Below are 22,644 nucleotides of genomic sequence, written 5' to 3'. Positions count from 1 at the left end.
CAGCAGAAGGAAACAAACCACAGAACAATGTCGTACAGTACACACATCAAAAAGCCTAAGAGCACAGCAGTAAATCTGTCATTAATGTGACATCACAAGAGTCTGCTTGTTTGTTTGCTTTCTCTTTTTATACCTTGCTGCTCTCTCTTGTGTGGCACATGTTGAATTTTTCTTGATTAAGTTGAGGCTTTTATTATGCTGTATCCCCTGAAGAATTAAGGAAAGGAGATACATAACTGTGTATGGCAAAGGCAGTGATACAGATACTGAACTCACAGAGCTGAAATGACAAGCAAACAAATAAAGCTCTCTTGTACCTGCTTAAAGGTGTAGTATTTAAGGATCCATGTCTGCAAACATACTTGGGAAAACAGAAAGTGGAATCAGTGTTACACAGAAAGATAAATACTTAAAATTGTCAAAAGAAAACAGAGAAAAACGGTTAGACTGTAAGTTCCTTGAGGCAAGGCATTGTGCCTTATGCAGTGTTTTGCACAATCAACCCTTGATTCTGATTGAAGCTTCTGGTGCTACCACAATTAATAGTAATAAAAATAATACTGTGATCTCCTTGGGACATTCCCTGAAAATTTCCTGACCAGAACTTTGAAAAAAACAAGAGTGATTGCCCCAGACAATCCATCCCAGGTTTTACCACGAGCCCAGTGCATACTGGTATAGACTGAGGGCCAAACATTTGTGCACTTAGCATGGCTTACAGGATCAAAATCAAAAACCTTTGAACCCCATCCCTCCCTTAGATCCTATGGTTGCTGGGTGCCAATCTGGTCCCTCAGCATGTGGTAAAACAGTCTGCATATGGTGTAGGAGCTGCTACGACAGATCTGCCCTATCCAAGGTTCTCCTACATAAGGGGAGTCTTCTAGTGGCCCTTTAAGCCCAGTTAAAGTTTGCTTTGTGGTACCAGAGCAGCACAAAACACCCGTAGGAGCTGTCAAGGATCTGACCCCAAGCATTCAGTCAGTGCTGTATGGATACTCAAACTGCACAGTTATCATCAGTAGAGCTCCTAGTTTTTTGCCTCACTACCAAATCTTAGCACCTTGATTTAAGGAGCTCTCAGTAACCTGGAACACCACACTTACATATTTAACAGAGACTAATAGGAAAAAAGGAAGGGGAAGCATGAGGAACTATGTACTATAGCTTATGAGGATTTTAAAGTGTCAAGAATAAGAAATAGAAGTTAACACCACAAATAAAGATAGTGAAAACTAATTAGCTTCTCCATTTCACCTTACATCATATACCAAAAAAGGATCACAACATGAAATTAATAACCGGTACATTTAGAAATACTGACTTACATTTTCGAAAGTGACTAATGATTTTGGATGCCCCGTTGAGACACTTTGAATATCCTGATTATCAAAGGGCAGTTGATCAACACCTTCTGAAAATCAGCTCCCTTCAAAGTGTCTCAAGTTGGACACAAAAATCACTAGCACTTCTGAAAATATAGGCCTCAAGGGATTCACTGCTGCAGCTGATCATAGAGTCAAATACAGTGCCTGGATTCTTAAAAGAGTTAGACAACAACTTAATGATCGATGATGGCATCTGTAGTTATGCAAGATAAGATAATGGTAATCAAACGGATCTAGTTTTGAGTCAGGGAAGGGAAATGGGAGAAGAGGAGGTGACACCTTGGTCATGGGCTGACCACCATTTCCTACATGCTAGGATCACAGCCAGGGCCGGCTCTGGCTTTTTTGCTGCCCCAAGCAAAAACAAAAAAAAAACCTGCGGGCCGGGCAGAGCGACGAAGGGAAGAAAAGAAAAAAAACCTGCAGGGCGGCCGGAGCAGCAAAGAGGAAAAAAACAAACTTGCGGAGCGGCTGGAGTGTGGCTGCAGGGGGACTCTCGGCCCTGCAGACATACCCCAGGCAGTGGAGTGCGTGCCCCGGCTAGCAGGGGAAAGGGGGGAGAGAAGGAGGCTGGCCAGATCTTCTTCAGCGGGGCGCTTGCCCCGCTGCCTGCCAGGAGGGCTCTGAGCCGCTCCAGTCGGCGGGCAGGGAAGGATGTGGGCTGCCCTGCCGGGCTTGCTACAGACCTGGCACTGCTCCAAGCAGGGCGCTCCCCTCCTCCGCACTGCCACCCCCTACAGGGTGGCTAGAGCAGCGAACCAAAAAGAAAAAAGAAAAAAACCTGCAGGGGCAGCCGAAGCAAAGAAGCAAAAAAAAAAAGGATTGGAGGGAATGCCGCCCCTTGGAATCTGCTGCCCCAAGCACAAGCTTACTCAGTTGGTGCCTGGAGCCGGGCCTGATCACAGCACACCTCTTCTGTCAAGGTGGAGTACCTAATGTATTGGTCTGCCTGGAGAGGTTAATGAAACCTGATCAGTTTCAGATAACTCAAAGGAGCAGACAAGAGATCATTTTACCAGTGGCCAGAAAATAAATAACATTGTTATTATTTATTAATGTTGAATTATAATATTACAATGATGTAATAATTCCCAGTCAAGAAGTGCACTAAAGACAGCATTAGAGCTGAGAGTGCAAATCAGTAATTTAGGGTAAGAGACGCTACAGCAGTGTTGTAATTATCCCCAAACCAAGCACTATACACTCAAGAGAGTCAGAGTTAAGGTTAAATTTAAAAGACATCCAAACCAGGTTACGTATAGAAATACACAGTTAGCATATACAATAACCTTAACTTTGCCCTGTAGTGACAACATGCAACACCCATATAATTCTGAGTAAGGGATTTTAGAGTTTGTGATGCCAGATTAGATTTAACTGATTATTACAGACACCTTAGAAAGTCTGGTTTTCCCCTCCTCATGGTATCATATTTGTTTTTCTCCATGGGGAGTGAAGCCAAGCTGCCCTCAGGGAAGGTGGAAGCGACCTATGCTGTCTGGAGGCAGAGAGGAGCAGATAGGGTGACTAGATAGCAGGTGTGAAAAATCAGAAGGGAGGTTGGGAGGGTAATAGGTGCCTACACAAGACAAAGCCCCAGATATCAAGACTATCCCTATAAAATCGGGACATCTGGTCACCCAGGAGCAGATGATTGGAGGCAATGGCCATTTTTGCTAAGACCCACTTTGTAAGTTCTTCAGTGCAGGAAATCTCTCATACATTACATTTGTACACTGCCTAGCATGACAGAGCCCCAACGCTGTGCTTTACACATGAGGGATGACAAATTAGAACCTTGCTATATTCCATGGGAGAGGTCCCTCAGGCCAGAGAAGTAATCATTCCTTCAGACCCTCTGAGTGCTCTTCCTGACTAGAATGGCTCCTGTGCATACAGTGAACAGTACCATTATCTATGTTAGAAACATTTTCCTTAAAAGTTAATATAGAGAGCAAAATTCATCCTGGACATAGCGCCATTGCCTTCAATAGAGGTACACCAGGGATGAGTTTGTTGAAGATGTCTAATATGAAAATACTGGAATGGGGAAATTTTTAGCAAAATAAAAATAAATATTTACTGGGATTTTGCAACTTAATTTGTGAATGCCACTGAACTTGATTAGATGTGGTTGCTACAGTGCACGTGTCACCTAAACAGTAAATCAGTGCACTAAAAATTGTGTTCATTCATGCATCAGCATTTTGGAGTCAAGATACCTCTTATTCTTGAGATTGTTGATTGCACTCCTTTCAAACTCGGAACCCACTGCATATGCCTTACATGAATCACATTTACCACACGGCATTGCTGAATCTCTGTCACAAACAACCTGGGAATAAAAGATCAGACTTACAGTTTATTTTTCCTGCATCTTGTTAAATACTGTACCAGAAATTTTGAAGAAACCCAATGCATAAATACATATTTTGTCTGATTCAGTAACATATCTAATTCAAATAGCACCACATTATAAAACCAAAGGGCTGCTGTTATTCATCTACAATTTAAATAGCAACACTTTCTTTCTCTACTTTTACATTTTAAAATGGGTCAAACCTGACATATATATATATATATGTCAGGTTTGACCCATTTTATATATAGTGTTATATATATATATAACACTATACCCTCCCATCTCACTCCTCCAAAAAGTAACCAAAAAATCACTGATCCAACTAACATAAAATTGCTTGTTCCTTTTATGTTATTGTCACTACTTTTAAGCAGTCAGGCTGATGGTGGATCAGTATTAGCAATCTCAGATATTTGGAAGATTGCACATCTTAATTGATATCTTTAATTAGCTATGGCAACGATCCAGTCTTCATCTACAGTTTTGTATCACTTTTTGTCTGTGATGCTTGCTTTTTGCCAGGATTTCTGTTATCTGTCAAAAGTGATACAGGCTTTATTTTCTAAGCACATCCCGCGATATCTAATAACTTTTTGGTGGCAGTGGTTTACCAAAGGTTGAAAGATATTTATGAATGAACTTCATGGTAGTGAAAGACACTGAATTGGTAATCTTGGAGATTTCCTTTTATGTACAGAAAAGGTGTGACAAAGATTACATTACAGGCTTCCCCACCAATATGAGACTGTGCTATGGAGTGACCACCTCTCTAAACGACAGTGTAATTGAGACATGAAGCCCATTCAATCCCTGGACTCAGACAAAGGTGCCATTTGTGAAAATGGATGTGGAATGCTACTTGCTATGAACTGAAATGAGACCATTCTTTCAACAATGACAACAACTCTCTGAAGCTAGCAACTTAGACTAGGTTTGAACTGCTGTTCTTGAGGTGAAAAAGCTCACTAGTAATCTCTTTTGCCACACTCTGTTAACATTACTAGACATTATTACACTGATTGTTATTCCAAAGAACGAGAATATCTGGTCCTGAGCATTTTCTCTGGTTTGTTCTTAGTATTTTCAAGATAGAATTGAAAGGACATTTTTTCCACTAGGTTTCAAAAGTTTGAAAGAACAGTAACAAATTATACATCTAGGCTTAAAAATGACAACTGTCAGCAGTTAAAACTATAGGAGCCAGATCTTCAGATGGTGTAAACCAGCATAGCGCCATTGGCTACACCAGTTTACAGTGCCTGAGGGTCTGGCTCTCAACGTTAAGAAAAATTATTCCCTTTATTTACCTGCCAAGACCTATACTTAGTGATCTGTTTCCCCCGTACAATAGTTGATGGTACCCCTACCCCGAAGGGAATGCAGATCATTAGGTGCTAGTGATGTCTTCACCTCTAGCAGGAGTTCTGCAAAAAGCTGACCCTTTCAGTTCACCTTTAAGGAAACAACTGGAGACCAACTAATGTGTATAAATAAATCTGATTTTCCTTTTCTTTTGGCCAGCACATTATACATTTATTTTCTTCTTCCAGGTTGGCCTTTAATTTTCTTCCATGTGCAACTTCTGTTTCCTAAGGCAACAAACCAGAAAAGAAACAATATCTGGAGTTAACTGTGTTTCTGCCTAACAGAATGAACTGCAGAGGGCAGATACTCAGGAGGAAAACATAGGTAAATGACTAATGGAAAGACACAATACACCAAAAATAGCTCACCTGACCTTTCTTAAATGTGCAGGCATTTGTAAAACTCTCCTCATTGTAGTACCTCAGCGTTGTACTTGGGCTACAAGATAGAGTTCTGTCCAGAAAGTACAGACAGTCATCTGTTTTGGTCTTTGTTTAGACATCAATTTGAGTTTTGAGACACATGCAAGTTCGTAGACTGTCGTATTCTTTCATGGGGAACTATCCATGTCCACCTCCCAATCCTCAGGTCCTCACACTGCAACTACTCTTCTTCTGGACAAAGAGAGGGATGTCTTTGATGTCCATCATCACCAGTCCTTAACATTTCATTGGAGTTCCTGAGGAAAGACAAGAGGCATGAGTCTAGGTATACATTCAATATATATGCAACATGTACCCAGTTGTATATCACTGTGTATCAAGTTCACCTTTCTTGTCCTTATTTTCAAGACCCTACTCCTACCTCTATTTCTTCCTATCATAACCTTAGTCCCAGATTTGGACCTTAGCGTCCAAAATATGGGGGTTAGCATGAAAACCTCCAAGCTTAGTTACCAGCTTGGACCTGGTACCTGCTGCCACCACTCAAAAAATTAGAGTGTTTTGGGGCACTCTGGTCCCCCTGAAAAACCTTCCCTGGGGACCCCAAGACCCAAATCCCTTGAGTCTCACAACAAAGGGAAATAATCCTTTTTCCCTTCCCCCCTCTCTGTTCCCAGTCCTGGAAACAAAAGTACTTTCCTATTCCCCCAGAGGGAATGCAAAATCAGGCTAGCAATCCAACACACAGATCTCCCCTGATTTCTTCCTCCCACCAATTCCCTGGTGAGTACAGACTCAATTTCCCTGAAGTAAAGAAAAACTCCAACAGGTCTTAAAAGAAAGCTTTATATAAAAAGAAAGAAAAATAAGTACAAATGGTCTCTCTGTATTAAGATGATACAATACAGGGTCGATTGCTTAAAAGAATATTGAATAAACAGCCTTATTCAAAAGAATACAAATCAACGCACTCCAGCACTTATATTCATGCAAATACCAAAGAAAAGAAACCATAGAACTTACTATCTGATCTCTTTGTCCTTACACTTAGAAACAGAAGACTAGAATGTAGAAACTACTTCTCCAAAGCTCAGAGAAAGCAGGAAGGCAGACAAAAGCTCAGACACTCAATTCCCTCCACCCAAAGTTGAAAAAATCCGGTTTCCTGATTGGTCCTCTGGTCAGGTGCTTCAGGTGAAAGAGACATTAACCCTTAGCTATCTGTTTATGACACTTCCATGCTGGTTCTAGTCAGAGAGTGCCATCTCAAAGGCCATCTCCTTATTCTAGCCCTTCCTAAAAACTTCTTTCGACTGTATTGCCTACAACAAAAGTGAGTTAATATGCTCACACAGTTACAAAACAGATTTACTGGGACCATCAAAGTATGCACATGCCTTAAATGAGCAATCATGTGATCTTACCATGGTAGCCCTTGAATTTCCCCTTTCTTGCCTTTCACTCCTCTATTACCCACACTTGTTGTGTCATGGCCAAACTTTAGACAGCACAAGGGGTGTGTCCTCTTCCATTTTTGTCATGAGCCTTGAATATTTTGGGGTACTCAGAAGTAATAAACAATAATAGTGAGATCAGTGTACAACTTTTAATTTCCTCAGGGCAATATATTAATCATTCTCTAAAGCAGTGTTCCCCAAACTTGGGATGCTGCTTGTGTAGGGAAAGCCTTCTGTGGGCCAGGCCAGTTTGTTTACCTGCCCCATCCACAGGTCCGGCCAATCGCGGCTCCCACTGGCCGCGGTTTACTGCTTCAGGCCAATGGGAGCTGCTGGAAGCGGTGCGGACCGAGGGACTTACTGGCCACCCCTTCCAGCAGCTCCCATTGCCCTGCAGCGGCAAACCACGGCCAGTGGGAGCCGCGATCAGCCGGACCTGCTGACGGGGCAGGTAAACAAACTGGCCCAGCCTGCAGCCCAAGCTCTGATACACTCCCACCTCTCAGCGTCCTAGATCCCGGCCTGCAGCCCAAGCCTGAACATCTACATCGCAATTAAATAGCCCAGTCACGGTTTCTAATTTCAGTGTAGACATACCCTAAGGCCTGCTTCTGCAAGGTGTGAAGCTTTGGCTGCTGTTATTAAAATGAATGGGAGCTCAGCACCTGAAAAAATCAGGCCTCCTGACATTACTGATGTTAGTTAATGCCCTCTTTGATCACATGAACCTTCTTTCTGGTCCATTGAGAGAAGATAAAATGATTACAATGCTTAGGGAATGACAAATAAAGCCAGGGTTTGTACCTGCACTAAAAGCCTGGCATTCAGCTATCATCCTTAGAGCAGATAATTACTGTAGCAGTCAAGAGGCAATGTCTCAAATCTGAAGTATATACTCCTGTGTACTTTCTTCTTTTTGTTGTTGATTCTTCAGGCATTTCTTGCAAATAGTTACAATATAGCACTTTTCTTTATTCTGTAGTAACATGCGGAAAGCAGGTATGTTTGTATAAATCAGAGTGTGACTCTATTGAGAATCTAGGCAGTGGCTTAAGCTACCATTCCACTCTTAGCAAGGCCTAACCTAAAGGGGAAGATGGAATGTTGCCAGATAATATCAAGCTCTGAAACTTTATCCTTACATACAAAATTGAGAGTTTATGTGGAACTTCAGTGGGCATAGGCCTTCTGTTGGCCTTGTGAAGAGGGCATGAACTTTGTGTACACAGATGTAATCAGTCTATGCACAAAATTATTTAATATTTGTCCCATTTAATGACAATCTAATAGCCAAAATGTCGTCTTCCATCTCGCTTTTTTATTGAAGGAAAATACACAACATATTAAGTCTACTTTGCATGGAACTAAGGAAACCATCTGGCTTGAATTTTATAGCCTTTTATATCCATTTTTATTATTAATGCTCCTTTTAGTTGTCAATATATCATTGTGCTGAAGGAACCCAGTAGGGGGAAGTCCTTCTGTAGATAATTCAAAATATATATAGTCCCAGAGAGTACAAACAAAATCTGTAGTGTTTTCTTCACATTTCAAAATTGTGCATACAAATCTAATTAAGGATTTTTTTTATCAATATTATATTGTTCTGAGACTTTCTTGTACAAGAAAGGAACCCTGGATTACAGTCTTCTCCAGGGGATCCCAAATGTTCATACAAATCACAGTAGGCAGCATTACAACTCTTCAAACTTTTTCCCTATGCACTTAGTCTAAACTCGAATTTGATGGTCAGAAATCTGTCAGAGTGCAGACTGTAAAAAGAGAAATCAAAAGAAACTGTTTCATTTTTGTTCATTTTGAGGATGTAATTCTCCTAACATTTCTGTATGTCTTTTCCCATGAATTTAATTACAGATTAATTAATTCTTACCAATTTTCTAAAGCCCAAAGAAGTGCCATCTGACCCAGAACATTTCACAGTGGGGAGAAAAGCCAAATGAGATAAAGAAAAAAAAATCTATCCTTAGAAAGACGTGGCATTTATAACAGACAACACTAGAAAAGGATTAACTGTTTAAGAGTCAACGCTCTGTTGTTCCTGACCAGCACTTGTCTTACCCACCACCTTGTTCTTTCTCTCTCTCTAACATGTTACCCAGTCTGATCCTCAAACAAGTGGTCACATTATGTGCATGTAGCTGCTACTTTCTCCTTCTTTCTGCTGTGAAGACTTAAGCTCTCCAGGATATTTTTACATATATAAAAATTGATGCCTCAGCTCTCTGGAAAACTCTTTGTTGTCAGTTCTATACAACAATTCTGAGATATGCACAGATGTGCTCCAGGTGCTATGAGAGCCAATCCAGGTTATAAAAAGGTCTGAGCTTTTCTCTGAGGTGGAGGTAACTAGGGGCAGAGATAAAGGGGCCCTGCAGTGAGCAATCCTGAAAACAAGCCATACTCAGGAACAAACTATGGCAGGAAGTTTACTTTTGTTGTTATGTTTGTTGTGAAATAAGGAAATCCTCTGGAAGGAGTTAAGTTTGGACCCTTTTATATGTGTGCAGGTGTGGAGTAAGAAGCAGGATGGGACTGCCACTTGCTTACAGTTATATTTTTATAAAGACTTTTCCCCCAAGGTTCCCAAACTTAAACCCTGATTCTCTATTATAATAGGAGGTGGGATTAGTTAAAATAATGCACACACTGTAGCCAAAAAACTCTTCCCAACACCACTACTCAAGTGGGGTTCTCACAATACAGTTACGAAAAGCAGGGGCCATGCAGCAGCACTGTGAAAACTGGGATACTTCTGAGAGTGGAGAAAGCAAAATAACTTTAAAAAGCAAACAAATTTAATATGCATCAGAGATAAAACTTGCAATATGTAAGAGCATCACACCTCTGCTTTGGTCTCTTTTGGTCACTGATTGTGCATGGGACCAACATCTTGTTTGGAATAAAGAAAATCAGCCAAACCTGAAATAAACAACCCATCTCCATGTACTGTAGATGCACACAGCATATAGCAGTAAGCATTAAGGAATTAAAAGTTTAATACCAAAAAGCTGCTTATTTCAGTCTAGAAGAGCTGACGTAGTCAGCTTAGATGAATTGGCACAACGACTAGACAAGGCCTGGAAATTCACAAAGATGTGTTCCAAGTGTGCAGACAGGACATTGTGTGTATGATATTGCAGCACCTTGCTTGGTCAGAAGGTGGCATATGTAAGAGCTACAGAAGAAATCAAATATGAGAAGTTCTAAAGCAGTGTTTTTCAACCTGGGGTTCACAGACCCCGGCGGGGATCTACAGCCTATATCTAAGATTTCCAAAGGGGTCCGCACATCCATCTGAAATTTTTTAGGGCTCCGCAAATGACAAAAGGTTGAAAACCACTGGTCTAGAGAGATTGCAGTAGAAAAGCCTATAATAGCTGCTCTGCGGAAGCAAAGTGTGGCAGTTAATCTTTTGCAATCTGTCTCTAGTGGGTTAATCCATTGGGTCACATAGTCCCACCTCAGTGTCATCTAGCTGATACCATTGTTTCCTTATTAAATCCAGTTACTTCTGCACCCACCACAATTGGCCACCCACCCCTTACTTGGCCAGGTAGAGATCCTGTTCTGACAGCAAAATGGGACTAGTGAATTGGCTGCATTAGGGTATCTAAGCAGATATCAGGGTATCCAAGATGACACTAAGATGGGGGGAGAGGCAGATATGCTGGAGGGGAAGGATAGGGTCCAGAGTGACCTAGATAAATTGGAGGATTAGACCAAAAGAAATCTGATGAGGTTCAACAAGGACAAGTGCAGAGTCCTGCACTTAGGAAGGAAGAATCCCATGCATTGCTACAGGCTGGGAACCGACTGGCTAAGCAGCAGTTCTGCAGAAAAGGACCTTGGAATTACAGTGGATAAGAAGCTGGATATGAGTCAGCAATGTGCCCTTGTTGCCAAGAAGGCTTACAGCATATTGGGCTGCATTAGTAGGTGTCATAAACAGATAGCTAAGGGTTAATGTTCTTTTATCTGGAAAGAAGTAACCTGAAACACCTGACCAGAGGACCAATCAGGAAACAAGACTTTTTCAAATCTGGGTGGAGGGAAGTTTGTGTGTGAGTCCTTTGTTCTTGTTTTCTGCCTATACTCCCTCTCGGCTATGAGAAGGATTTTTCGGTCTCCTGGCTTTCTAATCTTCTGTTTCCAAGTTGTAAGTACAAAGATAGGAAGACCATAGGTTTCTATTGTTTTCTTTTGTATTTACATGGGTATAGTTGCTGGAATGTGTTAAACTGTATTCTTTTTGAATAAGGCTGTTTATTCATATTTCTTTTAAGCAAATGACCCTGTATTTGTTACCTTAATACAGAAAGACCATTTTTATGTATTTTTCTTTCTTCTTATAAAGCTTTCTTTTTAAGACCTGTTGGAGTTTTTCTTTGGTGGGGAACTCCAGGGAATTAGTCTGTAGCTCACCAGGAAATTGGTGGGAGGAAGAAGTCAGGGAGAAATCTGTGTGCGTTAAATTTACTAGCCTGACTTTGCATACCCTCTGGGTAAAGAGGGAAGTACTTCTGTTTCCAGAACTGGAAATAGAGAGGGTGGAATCCCTCTGTTTAGATTCACGGAGCTTGCTTCTGTGTATCTCTCCAGGAACCTAGGGAGGGAATACCTGGAAGGGAGAAGGGAAGGGAAATGGTTTATTCCCCTTTGTTGTGAGACTCAAGAAATTTGGGTCTTGGGGTCCCCAGGGAAGGTTTTTGGGGGGACCAGAGTGCCCCAAAACACTCTAATTTTTTGGGTGGTGGCAGCTTTACCAGGTCCAAGCTGGTAACTAAGCTTGGAGGTTTTCATGCTAACCCCCATATTTTGGACGCTAAGGTCCAAATCTGGGAATAGGTTATGACAGTAGGAGCATTGCCAGCACATCAAGGGAAGTGATTATTCCCCTCTGTTTGGCACTGGTGAGGCCACACCTGGAGTGTTGAGTCCAGTACAGAAAGGATGTGGACAAATTGGAGATAGTCCAGATTAAGGGGCTGGGGCCCTTACTTACGAGGAGAGGCTGAGAAAACTGGGGTTATTTAGTCTGCAGAAGAGAAGAGTGAGGGGGGATTTGATAGCAGTCTTCAACTACCTGAAGGGGGGTTCCAAAGGGGATGGAGCTAGGCTGTTCTCAGTGGTGGCAGATGACAGAACAAGGAGCAATGGTCTCAAGTTGCGGGGGGGGGGGGTCTAGGTTAGATATTAGGAAACACTATTTCACTAGTAGGGTAATGAAGCACTGGAATGGGTTACCTAGGCACGTGGTGGAATCTCCATCCTTAGAGGCTTTTAAGGCCTGGTTTGACAAAGCCCTAGTTGGGTTGATTTAGTTGGTGTTAGTCCTGCTTTGAGCAGGGGGTTGGACCAGATGACCTCCTGAGGTCTCTTCCAACCCTACTATTCTATGATTCTGTGATTTATAAGAGAAGGATATTTAAACTAAAGGACTTTTTCAAACTTATAAACCATAGGAAATAAGACTCAAACACAATTATAGCATTAGTCTGCTTAATATAGTATCCTACCTCTGCCATTGGCAATTCCCTAATGCTTCAGAAGAAGAAGAAACACTTAATACACATGGGCCTATTACATAGTGCTGTGCATATGTGGTGGGGGAAGATCACAGGCAATCCACCAGTTTACACCCTGAAGTGGGAAGTTTAAGTTGCCATATCAAAGTATCTAAACCAAAGAGAAAGGCTGGCAAGGAAAAAAGAAGCGGAGGAGCAAAAATTGGACACAGGCAAGCAGAGGCAAAGAAGAGGTAGGATATCACAGCTGAGAAAAGAAGAGGCGAGACAAGAGGGCAAAGGAAAAGATGAGAAGCAAGAGAGGTCCTTCATCTCCTTCTCTCCACACTGCTCATCAAAGTGACCCCATGCTTTCTCTTCTTCCACAACATTCCTCCATTCCCTTCCCCAAGGTAATACATTGTGGCCCCAGCAACTACACAGCTTGCTGCTTTCACTGAGCTAGATTAGTTCTCCTTCATCTCAAGTGGTAGAGGCCAACGATCCTGAGTTCAGTCCCCACTGACTACCCTGCTGTCTGCATGTAGTCCTGGTTGATCGCATGAGGAGCTCTAGAGCAGTGGCTCTCAACCCTTCCAGGAGTCTGATTTGTCTTGTGTACCCCAAGTTTCACCTCCCTTAAAAACTACTTGCTTACAAAATCAGAAATAAAAACACAAAAGTGTCACAGCACACTATTATTTTGTCTGTACGAAATGTTAGCGTGTACTGACTTCACTAGTCCTTTTATAAAAAGAACAGGAGTACTTGTGGCACCTTAGAGACTAACAAATTTATTTCAGCATGAGCTTTCGTGAGCTACAGCTCACTTCTTCGGATGCATAGAATGGAACACACAGACAGGAGATATTTATACATACAGAGAACATGAAAAGGTGGAAGTATGCATACCAACAGGAAAAGCCTAATCAATTGAGATGAGCTATTATCAGCAGGAGAAAAAAAACTTTTGAAGTGATAATTAAGTTGACCCATAGAAGGTGTGAGGAGAACTTAACATAGGGAAATAGATTTAATTAGTGTAATGATCCAACCATTCCCAGTCTCTGTTTAGGCCTGAGTTAATTGTATCTAATTTGCATATTAATTTGAGTTCAGCAGTCTCTCTTTGGAGTCTGTTTTTGAAATTTTTTTGTTGCAAAATTGCCACCTTCAAGTCTGTCACTGAGTGGTTGGAGAAGTTGAAGTGTTCTCCCACTGGTTTTTGAATGTTATGATTCCTGATGTCAGATTTGTGTCCATTTATTCTTTTGCGTAGAGACTATCCGGTTTGGCCAATGTACATGGCAGAGGGGCATTGCTGGCACATGATGGCACATATCACGTTGGTAGATGTGCAGGTGAACAAGCCCCTGATGGCGTGGCTGATGTGGTTAGGTCCTATGATGGTGTCACTATGATGGTGGTACTGCTATGGGTACCCGCATGGCCCCACAGTATGCCAACATCTTTATGGCTGACTTAGAACAATGTTTCCTTAGCTCTCGTTCCCTAACGCCCCTACTCTACTTGCGCTACATTGATGACATCTTCATCATCTGGACTCATGGAAAAGAAGCCCTCGAGGAATTCCACCGTGATTTTAACAATTTCCATCCCACTATCAACCTCAGCCTAGACCAGTCCACACAAGCGGTCCATTTCCTAGACACTACTGTGCTAATAAGCGATGGTCACATTAACACCACCCTATACCGGAAACCCACTGACCGCTATACTTACCTACATGCCTCCAGCTTCCATCCAGGACATACCACACGATCCATTGTCTACAGCCAAGCTCTAAGATACAACAGTATTTGCTCCAATCCCTCAGATAGAGATAAACACCTACAAGATCTCTGTCAAGCATTCTTAAAACTACAATACCCACCTGCTGAAGTGAAAAAACAGATTGACAGAGCCAGAAGAGTACCCAGAAGCCACCTACTATAGGACAGGCCCAACACAGAAAATAACAGAATGCCACTAGCCATCACCTACAGTCCCCAACTAAAACCTCTCCAGCGCATCATCAAAGATCTACAACCTATCCTTAAAGATGATCCCTCACTCTCACAGATCTTGGGAGACAGGGCAGTCGTCGCTTATAGACAGCCTCCCAACCTGAAACAAATACTCACCAGCAACCGCACACCATACAACATAAACACTAACCCAGGAACCTATCCTTGCAACAAAGCCCGATGCCAGCTCTGTCCACATATCTATTCAAGTGACACCATCATAGGACCTAACCACATCAGCCACACCATCAGGGGCTCGTTCACCTGCACATCTACCAATGTGATATATGCCATCATGTGCCAGCAATGCCCCTCTGCCATGTACATTGGCCAAACCGGATAGTCTCTACGCAAAAGAATAAATGGACACAAATCTGACATCAGGAATCATAACATTCAAAAACTAGTGGGAGAACACTTCAACCTCTCCAACCACTCAGTGACAGACTTGAAAGTGGCAATTTTGCAACAAAAAAACTTCAAAAACAGACTCCAAAGAGAGACTGCTGAACTCAAATTAATATGCAAATTAGATACAATTAACTCAGGCCTAAACAGAGACTGGGAATGGTTGGGTCACTACACTAACTGAATCTATTTCCCTATGTTAAGTTCTCCTCACACCTTCTATGGGTCAACTTAATTATCACTTCAAAAGCTTTTTTTCTCCTGTTGATGATAGCTCATCTCAATTGATTAGACTCTTCCTGTTGGTATGCATACTTCCACTTTTTCATGTTCTCTGTATGTATAAATATCTCCTGTCTGTGTGCTCCATTCTATGCATCTGAAGAAGTGAGCTGTAGCTCACGAAAGCTCATGCTGAAATAAATTTGTTAGTCTCTAAGGTGCCACAAGTACTCCTGTTCTTTTTGTGGATACAAACTAACACGGCTGCTACTCTGAAACTAGTCCTTTTATGTACTCTGTTGTAAAACTAGACAAATATCTAGATGAGTTGATGTACCCCCTGGAAGACCTCTGTGTACCCCCAGGAACACACATACATACCCCTGGCTAAGAACCACTGCTCTAATGGGAGCCTGCAGAAGAGACAGCTCTGGCCCTACTTTACTTGGTAACATATGGGCATGAAAAAGACTTATTTCCAAAACCCAGAAGTAAAAACAGAGATTTCAGGAAAGAAGCTGTTCCCTTACTTAGTCTCTCTTTCTGTGTACCTCTATGTGTTTTAAATTGTCCATTGACCTGCATTCCCAGGGATGGTAAACACAGCCTCCCCTCTTCTGCTAGCCTGTCCATCCTATATACAGAGCCTTTCCACCATCAGTCATTCAGGACTCTGCACTCATGCAGCAAGGCTGCAGACTGTATCATCAGTGGCAGGAAGAGCAACCAAAAATGTCTGATCTCTAAGGTCCACCATAGCATCCCCTCAATGGATAGCCAGACAAATGGATATTAATTAAACTTAGAGTTCTATTTATTGCAGAACTCAGGGGGATTAAACAGACAGCAACTGGCACTAAGTACTCCAGAATGTTCTCTGTGCTTTAATTACTCTGCTACAGTTAGTCCATCAAGCTGATGTATAATCAACAGGGCTGTACTTAGAGTACACAGCAAGTGCTAAGAAGAAGCGAAGTTCTTATTTTATTGCTTCTCAGCAGCTGCAACATTTGGAGGAGCTGCAAGAAAAAAGAAGAAATTGAAGTGGCCTCTTGTATCTATGCTGATACCTGTCATCTGGAGGAGAAAAGCAATTCACGCTACACTAGCACCACCCATCCTTCCCCCCTGCCACCTTAGAATGCATTCTGGGCATCTCAGATCTCACTGGCACAGTGCCACGTGGATGGCTGGGCAGCAGGTTTTGAGTGTGTATTAAAATAACAAACTTCATAATTACTGTAGCAATAGTCATTATAACGCATTGCACTGTGGGCAATTTTTAAATCGTAGTGTCTCCGATGTTTGAAATTCTTTTATTTTTTGGAGTTTATGTTTGGAAGGGATCATATATTCTGTAAGAGATCTGAGTGAAGAACCAGGAAAGGATTATGGACTTAGTTCTGCCAGGCGTGTGCTGAGCATTCCTGTGAGCTGCTGAGAACCCTCAACTCCCAACAAAACAAGGAGGCCTGATCTAGCTTCCACTAGAGTCTGTGGAAGTTTGGCCCAGCTCCCAAGCTGCCCAGCCTTCTCTCCACAGCCAGCTTCCAGCCTGTTCCCTCCAGCCTGTTCCTTCCACTGTCATGCTGTCGCCAGGTCCCCTCTGCACTCTAGATATCACTTCCCAACCCTGGAGCAATTATGGAGCCCTCTACTGGCTGGCTGTTGAACTAGGGCTGGCTCTTTACTGTCTCATTAGCGTATTACCCTCCTAACACAGTTATGAGGCAACCTGTTGGTTGCGGTACTCTGCGGAGCACTGTAAGATCCTGAGGAATGAAAGATGCTGTGTAAGTATAATTTACTCATAGTAGTATTGATACTGGGTTTGTATGTAATAAACAAAAGAACAACTATGTTGATTTTTATAACCCCGAGGCAAAGTTTTTTCCTTGCTTCATCTACAACCAGGTCTGTATGATAATGATATTTAAAGTTATTTCTCTGGTTTGTCTAAAATCCAGGGTGGTGGAAGTTTGTGGGTATTTTTTTTAATGCCATCTTCAGACAAGCTGTGGGTGGCTGGGTGGGTGGGTTGAGTGACATATAAGTGAGGAAGCTTCCTCCCCTTTCAAAGCTACATGAAGAAGTCAGAAAGGCATCGTCTGATAAAGTGACAGGCAGATAATGTGAGACTATTGCTGATGAAAAAAGGGTTTAAATCCATCAAGAATTCTGAATTTGGTATTGCACTTTCACAGCAAACAGAGTGAACTGAACTTCACTAACCTCTCTAAATATTACCTGTCTTTTAATTTCAGGTTTGCCCCTGGAGAAGCCTTTCAAAATGCACACTCCCCCGTTTCAGCTTCTAGTATCCAATCAAATTAGATCTAACAACAAGGAGCAGAAGAAGTATATCCTTCGTCTGCATTTAGTATTGAAAAATTCCTCCCGTCCTCCTCCCCCTGCACTGGTTCTGAAGGTCTTCCAATTATCTCCTTTACCTGCCGCATTAAAAAGTAAAGCATGTGAGTTGCCAGAGATACAGAGTCTGAGGACATGCCACTGTGGCATAGCCATGACATTAGAACAGATGGAAAACTTCTCAGGAACAAAATGTGCACAAAAAATGGGTTCTGTCTTTGAAGTATATATTCATGGTGAGTGCTTTCATGTCTTTTGAAAAGCCCTAGCTCAAATCTGACCTACTTAGGCAACATTCTTATTTATGTCTCAGACTAAGAAGCTATATATTTAGCAAATGAGTGGAAATCATCCCTCTGTCATGTTTATAGATTGGAGCAAATTTTGCTGTTTAATTCTTCAATGGATTTGTCTCCATAAAAGTGGATATAATTTAAACACTGTTGAATGAAATCAATGAATTCCAGAAATTCAGGATAAATGGAATCCTAATTTCTATATATAAATATTTATTTAACCCATTCAAGAGTGATGCAAAGTTTGTGTAAAGGTGAAGAGGGAATCATAAGACTCTGTCACTTTAATTTGGTGCCTATAATAATCTGTACCACATTAAGAAAAAGAAAAATTTTAACTCTTCATAGACTGTATAGACTCATCATGACTGAAGGCTGAATCTCAAGAGGTTCAGAAGTTTGGTTCAGAATTCAAAAGTTGGGATGGTTATCTGATCTTATCTGAACCTTTTTGATCTTCAGTGAACCGATCTTCTGAGGTGCTTGAGTGACTTCTGATTTGCTGAATGCCCAAAGCTCCCCTTTTTCTCAACAGGGAAGGGCACTTGTTGTCTTACAATATCAGGCCATACATGAGGCTTGATACTCTGACAAAAACAATATCTCTCATGAGACTTCTGGTTCTTACTGGGTGAAGCTGGGCTGAAAATACCACAGGAATAACCTTTTGTTGCAGTACTTGGCCTTCAATCCCAGCTGAAACCAGGAAGGGCAGAGACATGCAAAAATGAAAGCAGATCATCAAAACTCAAAAAGGGTGTGGTTCAACTTTTGAGTGAAGATTCTGAGCCATCCCATCTTTAATCCAACAATTTGGTCTATCTTAAAATTGTTTAGAACTCCGGAAAAAAACCCTCCCACTCCTAAAGTTATCATGATAATTATGATATTTAATATTTACAGAATATTGACCACTCCATTGACCAAATTAAACAACACAAATATATAGCTCCCTTGTAGACCGACTAAAACAATGTGAGCTCCCCCAGCAGTTAATGACTGAATACTACTCCTTAGAGATGTTTCTATTTCTGCTGATGTCCTCAATGAAGCTAAAGCAGAGGGAAAGAAGTAACTGACCAGATATACTGGTTTCTGCTCCATTAGGAAAAGGAAAAATCAATGTGGGCCAAACATAAAGGAAGAAAATCAATAGGGAAAGGAATTTGATTTTCAACCAAAGACTAAGAATATATTACAAAAAATGGTGAGTGAAAATTATTCATTGATTTGTATAACATCTTTTACAAACCCAAAAGGGCTCCAAAGAAGTATAGATTATGTATGTCTACGGATCACTTATCACCAAAATGCAGGGGGTGGAATGCAGCTGCTACTAAACAGCACTAACAAATACTACACAACAGCTTCAGGGAACAAATGCCTTATCCAAAGAATCATCCAGGGAATTTAGATATACAAAATGTAGTTTACCATGATGCAATGTGACCAGTACACTGGGTTATAACCCCGCCCCCATTCTTGCAACAACAAAAAAAAAACTGTGATCTTTAATAACTACAGGTGGTCAGGGCTTTGGCTGTAGAGGCATCTGAAATTCTGCCTCTTCCAGCAGCAACAGAACACCATTGTCAGGTACTAACTCGGAAGTAAGAGCAGCGCTTACTGAATCATCAATACTTCTTTCTATAGCACCCACATTGGGCTTCTCCTAGGAAGTTTTCCATCTAAGAACTGATCAGGGTTAGCCCTGCTTAGCTTACAAAAGCCTACAAGATTGCAACCTGTGGTTATATGGCAGCAGGCTATGGAAAAATGGGGACACCATAATATTTAAGAGAGTTTTTTTTTCATTTAATTGGTTTTAGCCATGGAGTGGCTTTGTGACACTATTATGTTTCCATTCCCTTCTATTTGCATTCCACTGTGGCCCCTGTGCTGTTACTGGTACCCATAACAGTCACTTCACTATTAAAGTTATCTTGATTAAATCAAACTTAATCCACATGAAGGATGGAAGGAAAAAATGTAATGCAATCATCTGTCTTGGGGTTAGCCAAGATCACAGTGGCAGGATCCACATAGCCCAGACACAGTTAGGCAAGGAGTTATGTATTATACCAGGCCATGAAAGGAAGTTCTCCTTAGGAGTAGCAGTTCTAGCACAGTATCTCCATACACCTCTAGTTCTGCCACCTCATTTTCTGCCCATCTCCTCTCTGTCTTCCCAGTTTGCACCAGGACGGCTGGAATCCCCTTCCTTTCTAGTTTTAAAATCCCCATACAAATTAGCTTCAGCACTCTAACAATATCACTATTACTGGGAAACTGCTTTACAGTCAGTAGGCATTTTGACTGTATAAAGGAAATCACTCTGAAAACACTATTTACCAATAATATGGTCACTAAACAAATGTTTTGCTGTTTTAAAACCTGGGTGAAGGTTAGTGTTTATGAATGTGAGAGCATCAGCCAAGTATATTAGTAATCATAGGCATGCGCACGGAGTGTGCGGGGTGTGCCCAGGCACACCCTAATGCAGGGATGGGAAAATGGCCCCATTCTCCCAGCGTGGCAAGCTGCGGGGTCTGCGCTCTAGGGCCGGAGCGCCCGGCCAAGTGCAGCAAGCTGCCGGCCCCTCCCCCGCCTCCCCTGGAGCTATGCTGCCACGCTCATAGCGCTCTGGGGGCCAGGGCATGGGAGTCTTGGGGTCTGTCAGGGGGCGGGGGTTGGACAGGGGTCAGGGCAGTCAGCGGACAGGGAGCAGGGGGGGTTGGATGGGGCATGGGAGTCCTGGGGTTGGCGGTTCTGAGGTGGGGCAGTCAGGGGGAGGCAAGTAGGAGGGAGTGGATGGGGGTAGGGAGGGGCGGGACTAGGGCAGGGCTCCCTGGATGCACACCCTAATGAAATGTGCTGCACATACCTATGTTTGTAATACTTTTTATTTATTTATATTAGTAGTACGAGTTGCCCCAGTCAGAGATCAGGACCCCACTGTGCAAGGTGCTATGCAAACAAACATAAAACAAAACAAGTATTCCTGCCCTGAAGAGTTTACAGTAAAAGGCCCCAATCCTTGACTTCAGTGAGACGTCTCACAATACATCACATAAGTTTTTGCATAACCAGGGCCTTAGTAATAGTGCTAAAGCAAGTAACAGGGACAGGCACTGTGTAAGATTACCCAAAGTACCTCTTGCCAGCGCATCTCAACCCTAGCCTGAAGCAAATATTCTTACTATTCAAGTAGGCCATCTCTTGAGCAATCAAAATTCTTAAATTACAGGTTTTTAGTAAAAAACCTAATTTTGGATCCACATTTTTGATAATGCGGACATCTAGATTTACATAGATTGCAAACTCCTTGGGGCAGCGAATGTACAATATTATATGTTTCTAAAGCACCACATTCAATTATGGCAATATAAAATTATTTATATTTAAAATGCCATTCCAATGACTTATCATGCATACACATAATGTCCTGGAAACATACTATAGGGCCTTCTGAGTAACAGAGTGCTTAGAGCACTGGGCAGCCTAGTGTTTGTCATACCTGACCTCCAGCCGCTTGCTTCCCTGGTTGAAGTGCCTGTCTTTTACATGGTGGGCTTGGGGACCCAGGCCCGTCCTCCCAAGTGGATTCCAACACAGGGCCCTGTGTGAGTTGACCCCTGGACAGGGGGCTCTCCCAACAGGGAATCGAAATCCACTGACCTGTGCTACTTCCTACCTCTGTCCCTTCAGGGCTTGCATAACTACAAATACTACAATCTTGTATAACTATAAATATTACTGGTCATTAGAATGACCAGTTTTATTTAAAGAAATCCAGTTGCAATGTTTAGCTGAAACTGTTGATTTTACTGCACATGGAAACATACATAGGTCTATATAACGATTTTGTTTCTCATTGTGTTCTAGTGTGCCCTTTTAGCTCCACCAATGACGCCAATCCTCAACTTTTGATTCATTTCCATTTCCAACTTTTTCCCTATAGCCCTCCAGGAACTACCTCCCAATCCCAGTGCAGCAGGCCCTCACCATCTCCTCATTCAAATTCCTCCTGAAAATGTACTTCTTAAGTAGGAACCGCAGACATAAAGCATCACAAACAGAAAAAAAAGATAACTTTTTTAAGACAGCATCGCTTAGGTCTCCCTCACCAGGCATCTAACGTGTGTCAATGTTATAATCTCCTTCTGGCAAGGACTGACTGTATCTATGTCTTGTACAGCTCTGAGCATACTGTCTGTGCTAACAAATAATAAATAATCATACAGAGAGAGGTGTATAACTGAATATTGTAATATACAGGATATATGTGCATGTCCAAACATACAGCAAACATATCAAATACTGTATATATCGGAGGCCAAATTCTGTTATGTAAATGGGAGCAGAATTTGATCATAGAATCATAGAATCATAGAATATCAGGGTTGGAAGGGACCTCAGGAGGACATCTAGTCCAACCCCCTGCTCAAAGTAGGACCAATTCCCAACTAAATCATCCCAGCCAGGGCTTTATCAAGCCTGACCTTAAAAACCTCTAAGGAAGGAGATTCCACCGTATCCCTAGGTAACCCATTCCAGTGCTTCACCACTCTCTGAGTGCAAAAGTTTTTCTTTATATCCAACTTAAACCTCCCCCACTGCAACTTGAGAACATTACTCCTTGTCCTGTCATCTGCTACCACTGAGAACAGTCTAGATCCATCCTCTTTGGAACCCCCTTTCAGGTAGTTGAAAGCAGCTATCAAATCCCCTCTCATTCTTCTCTTCCACAGACTAAACAATCCCAGTTCCCTCAGCCTCTCCTCATAAGTCATATGCTCCGTCCCCTAATCATTTTTGCTGCCCTCCGCTGGACTCTTTCC

The sequence above is a fragment of the Gopherus flavomarginatus genome, chromosome 4, assembly GCF_025201925.1.
Source record: "Gopherus flavomarginatus isolate rGopFla2 chromosome 4, rGopFla2.mat.asm, whole genome shotgun sequence".
Classification (NCBI taxonomy): domain Eukaryota; kingdom Metazoa; phylum Chordata; order Testudines; family Testudinidae; genus Gopherus; species Gopherus flavomarginatus.
This window is presented reverse-complemented; position numbering follows the sequence as displayed.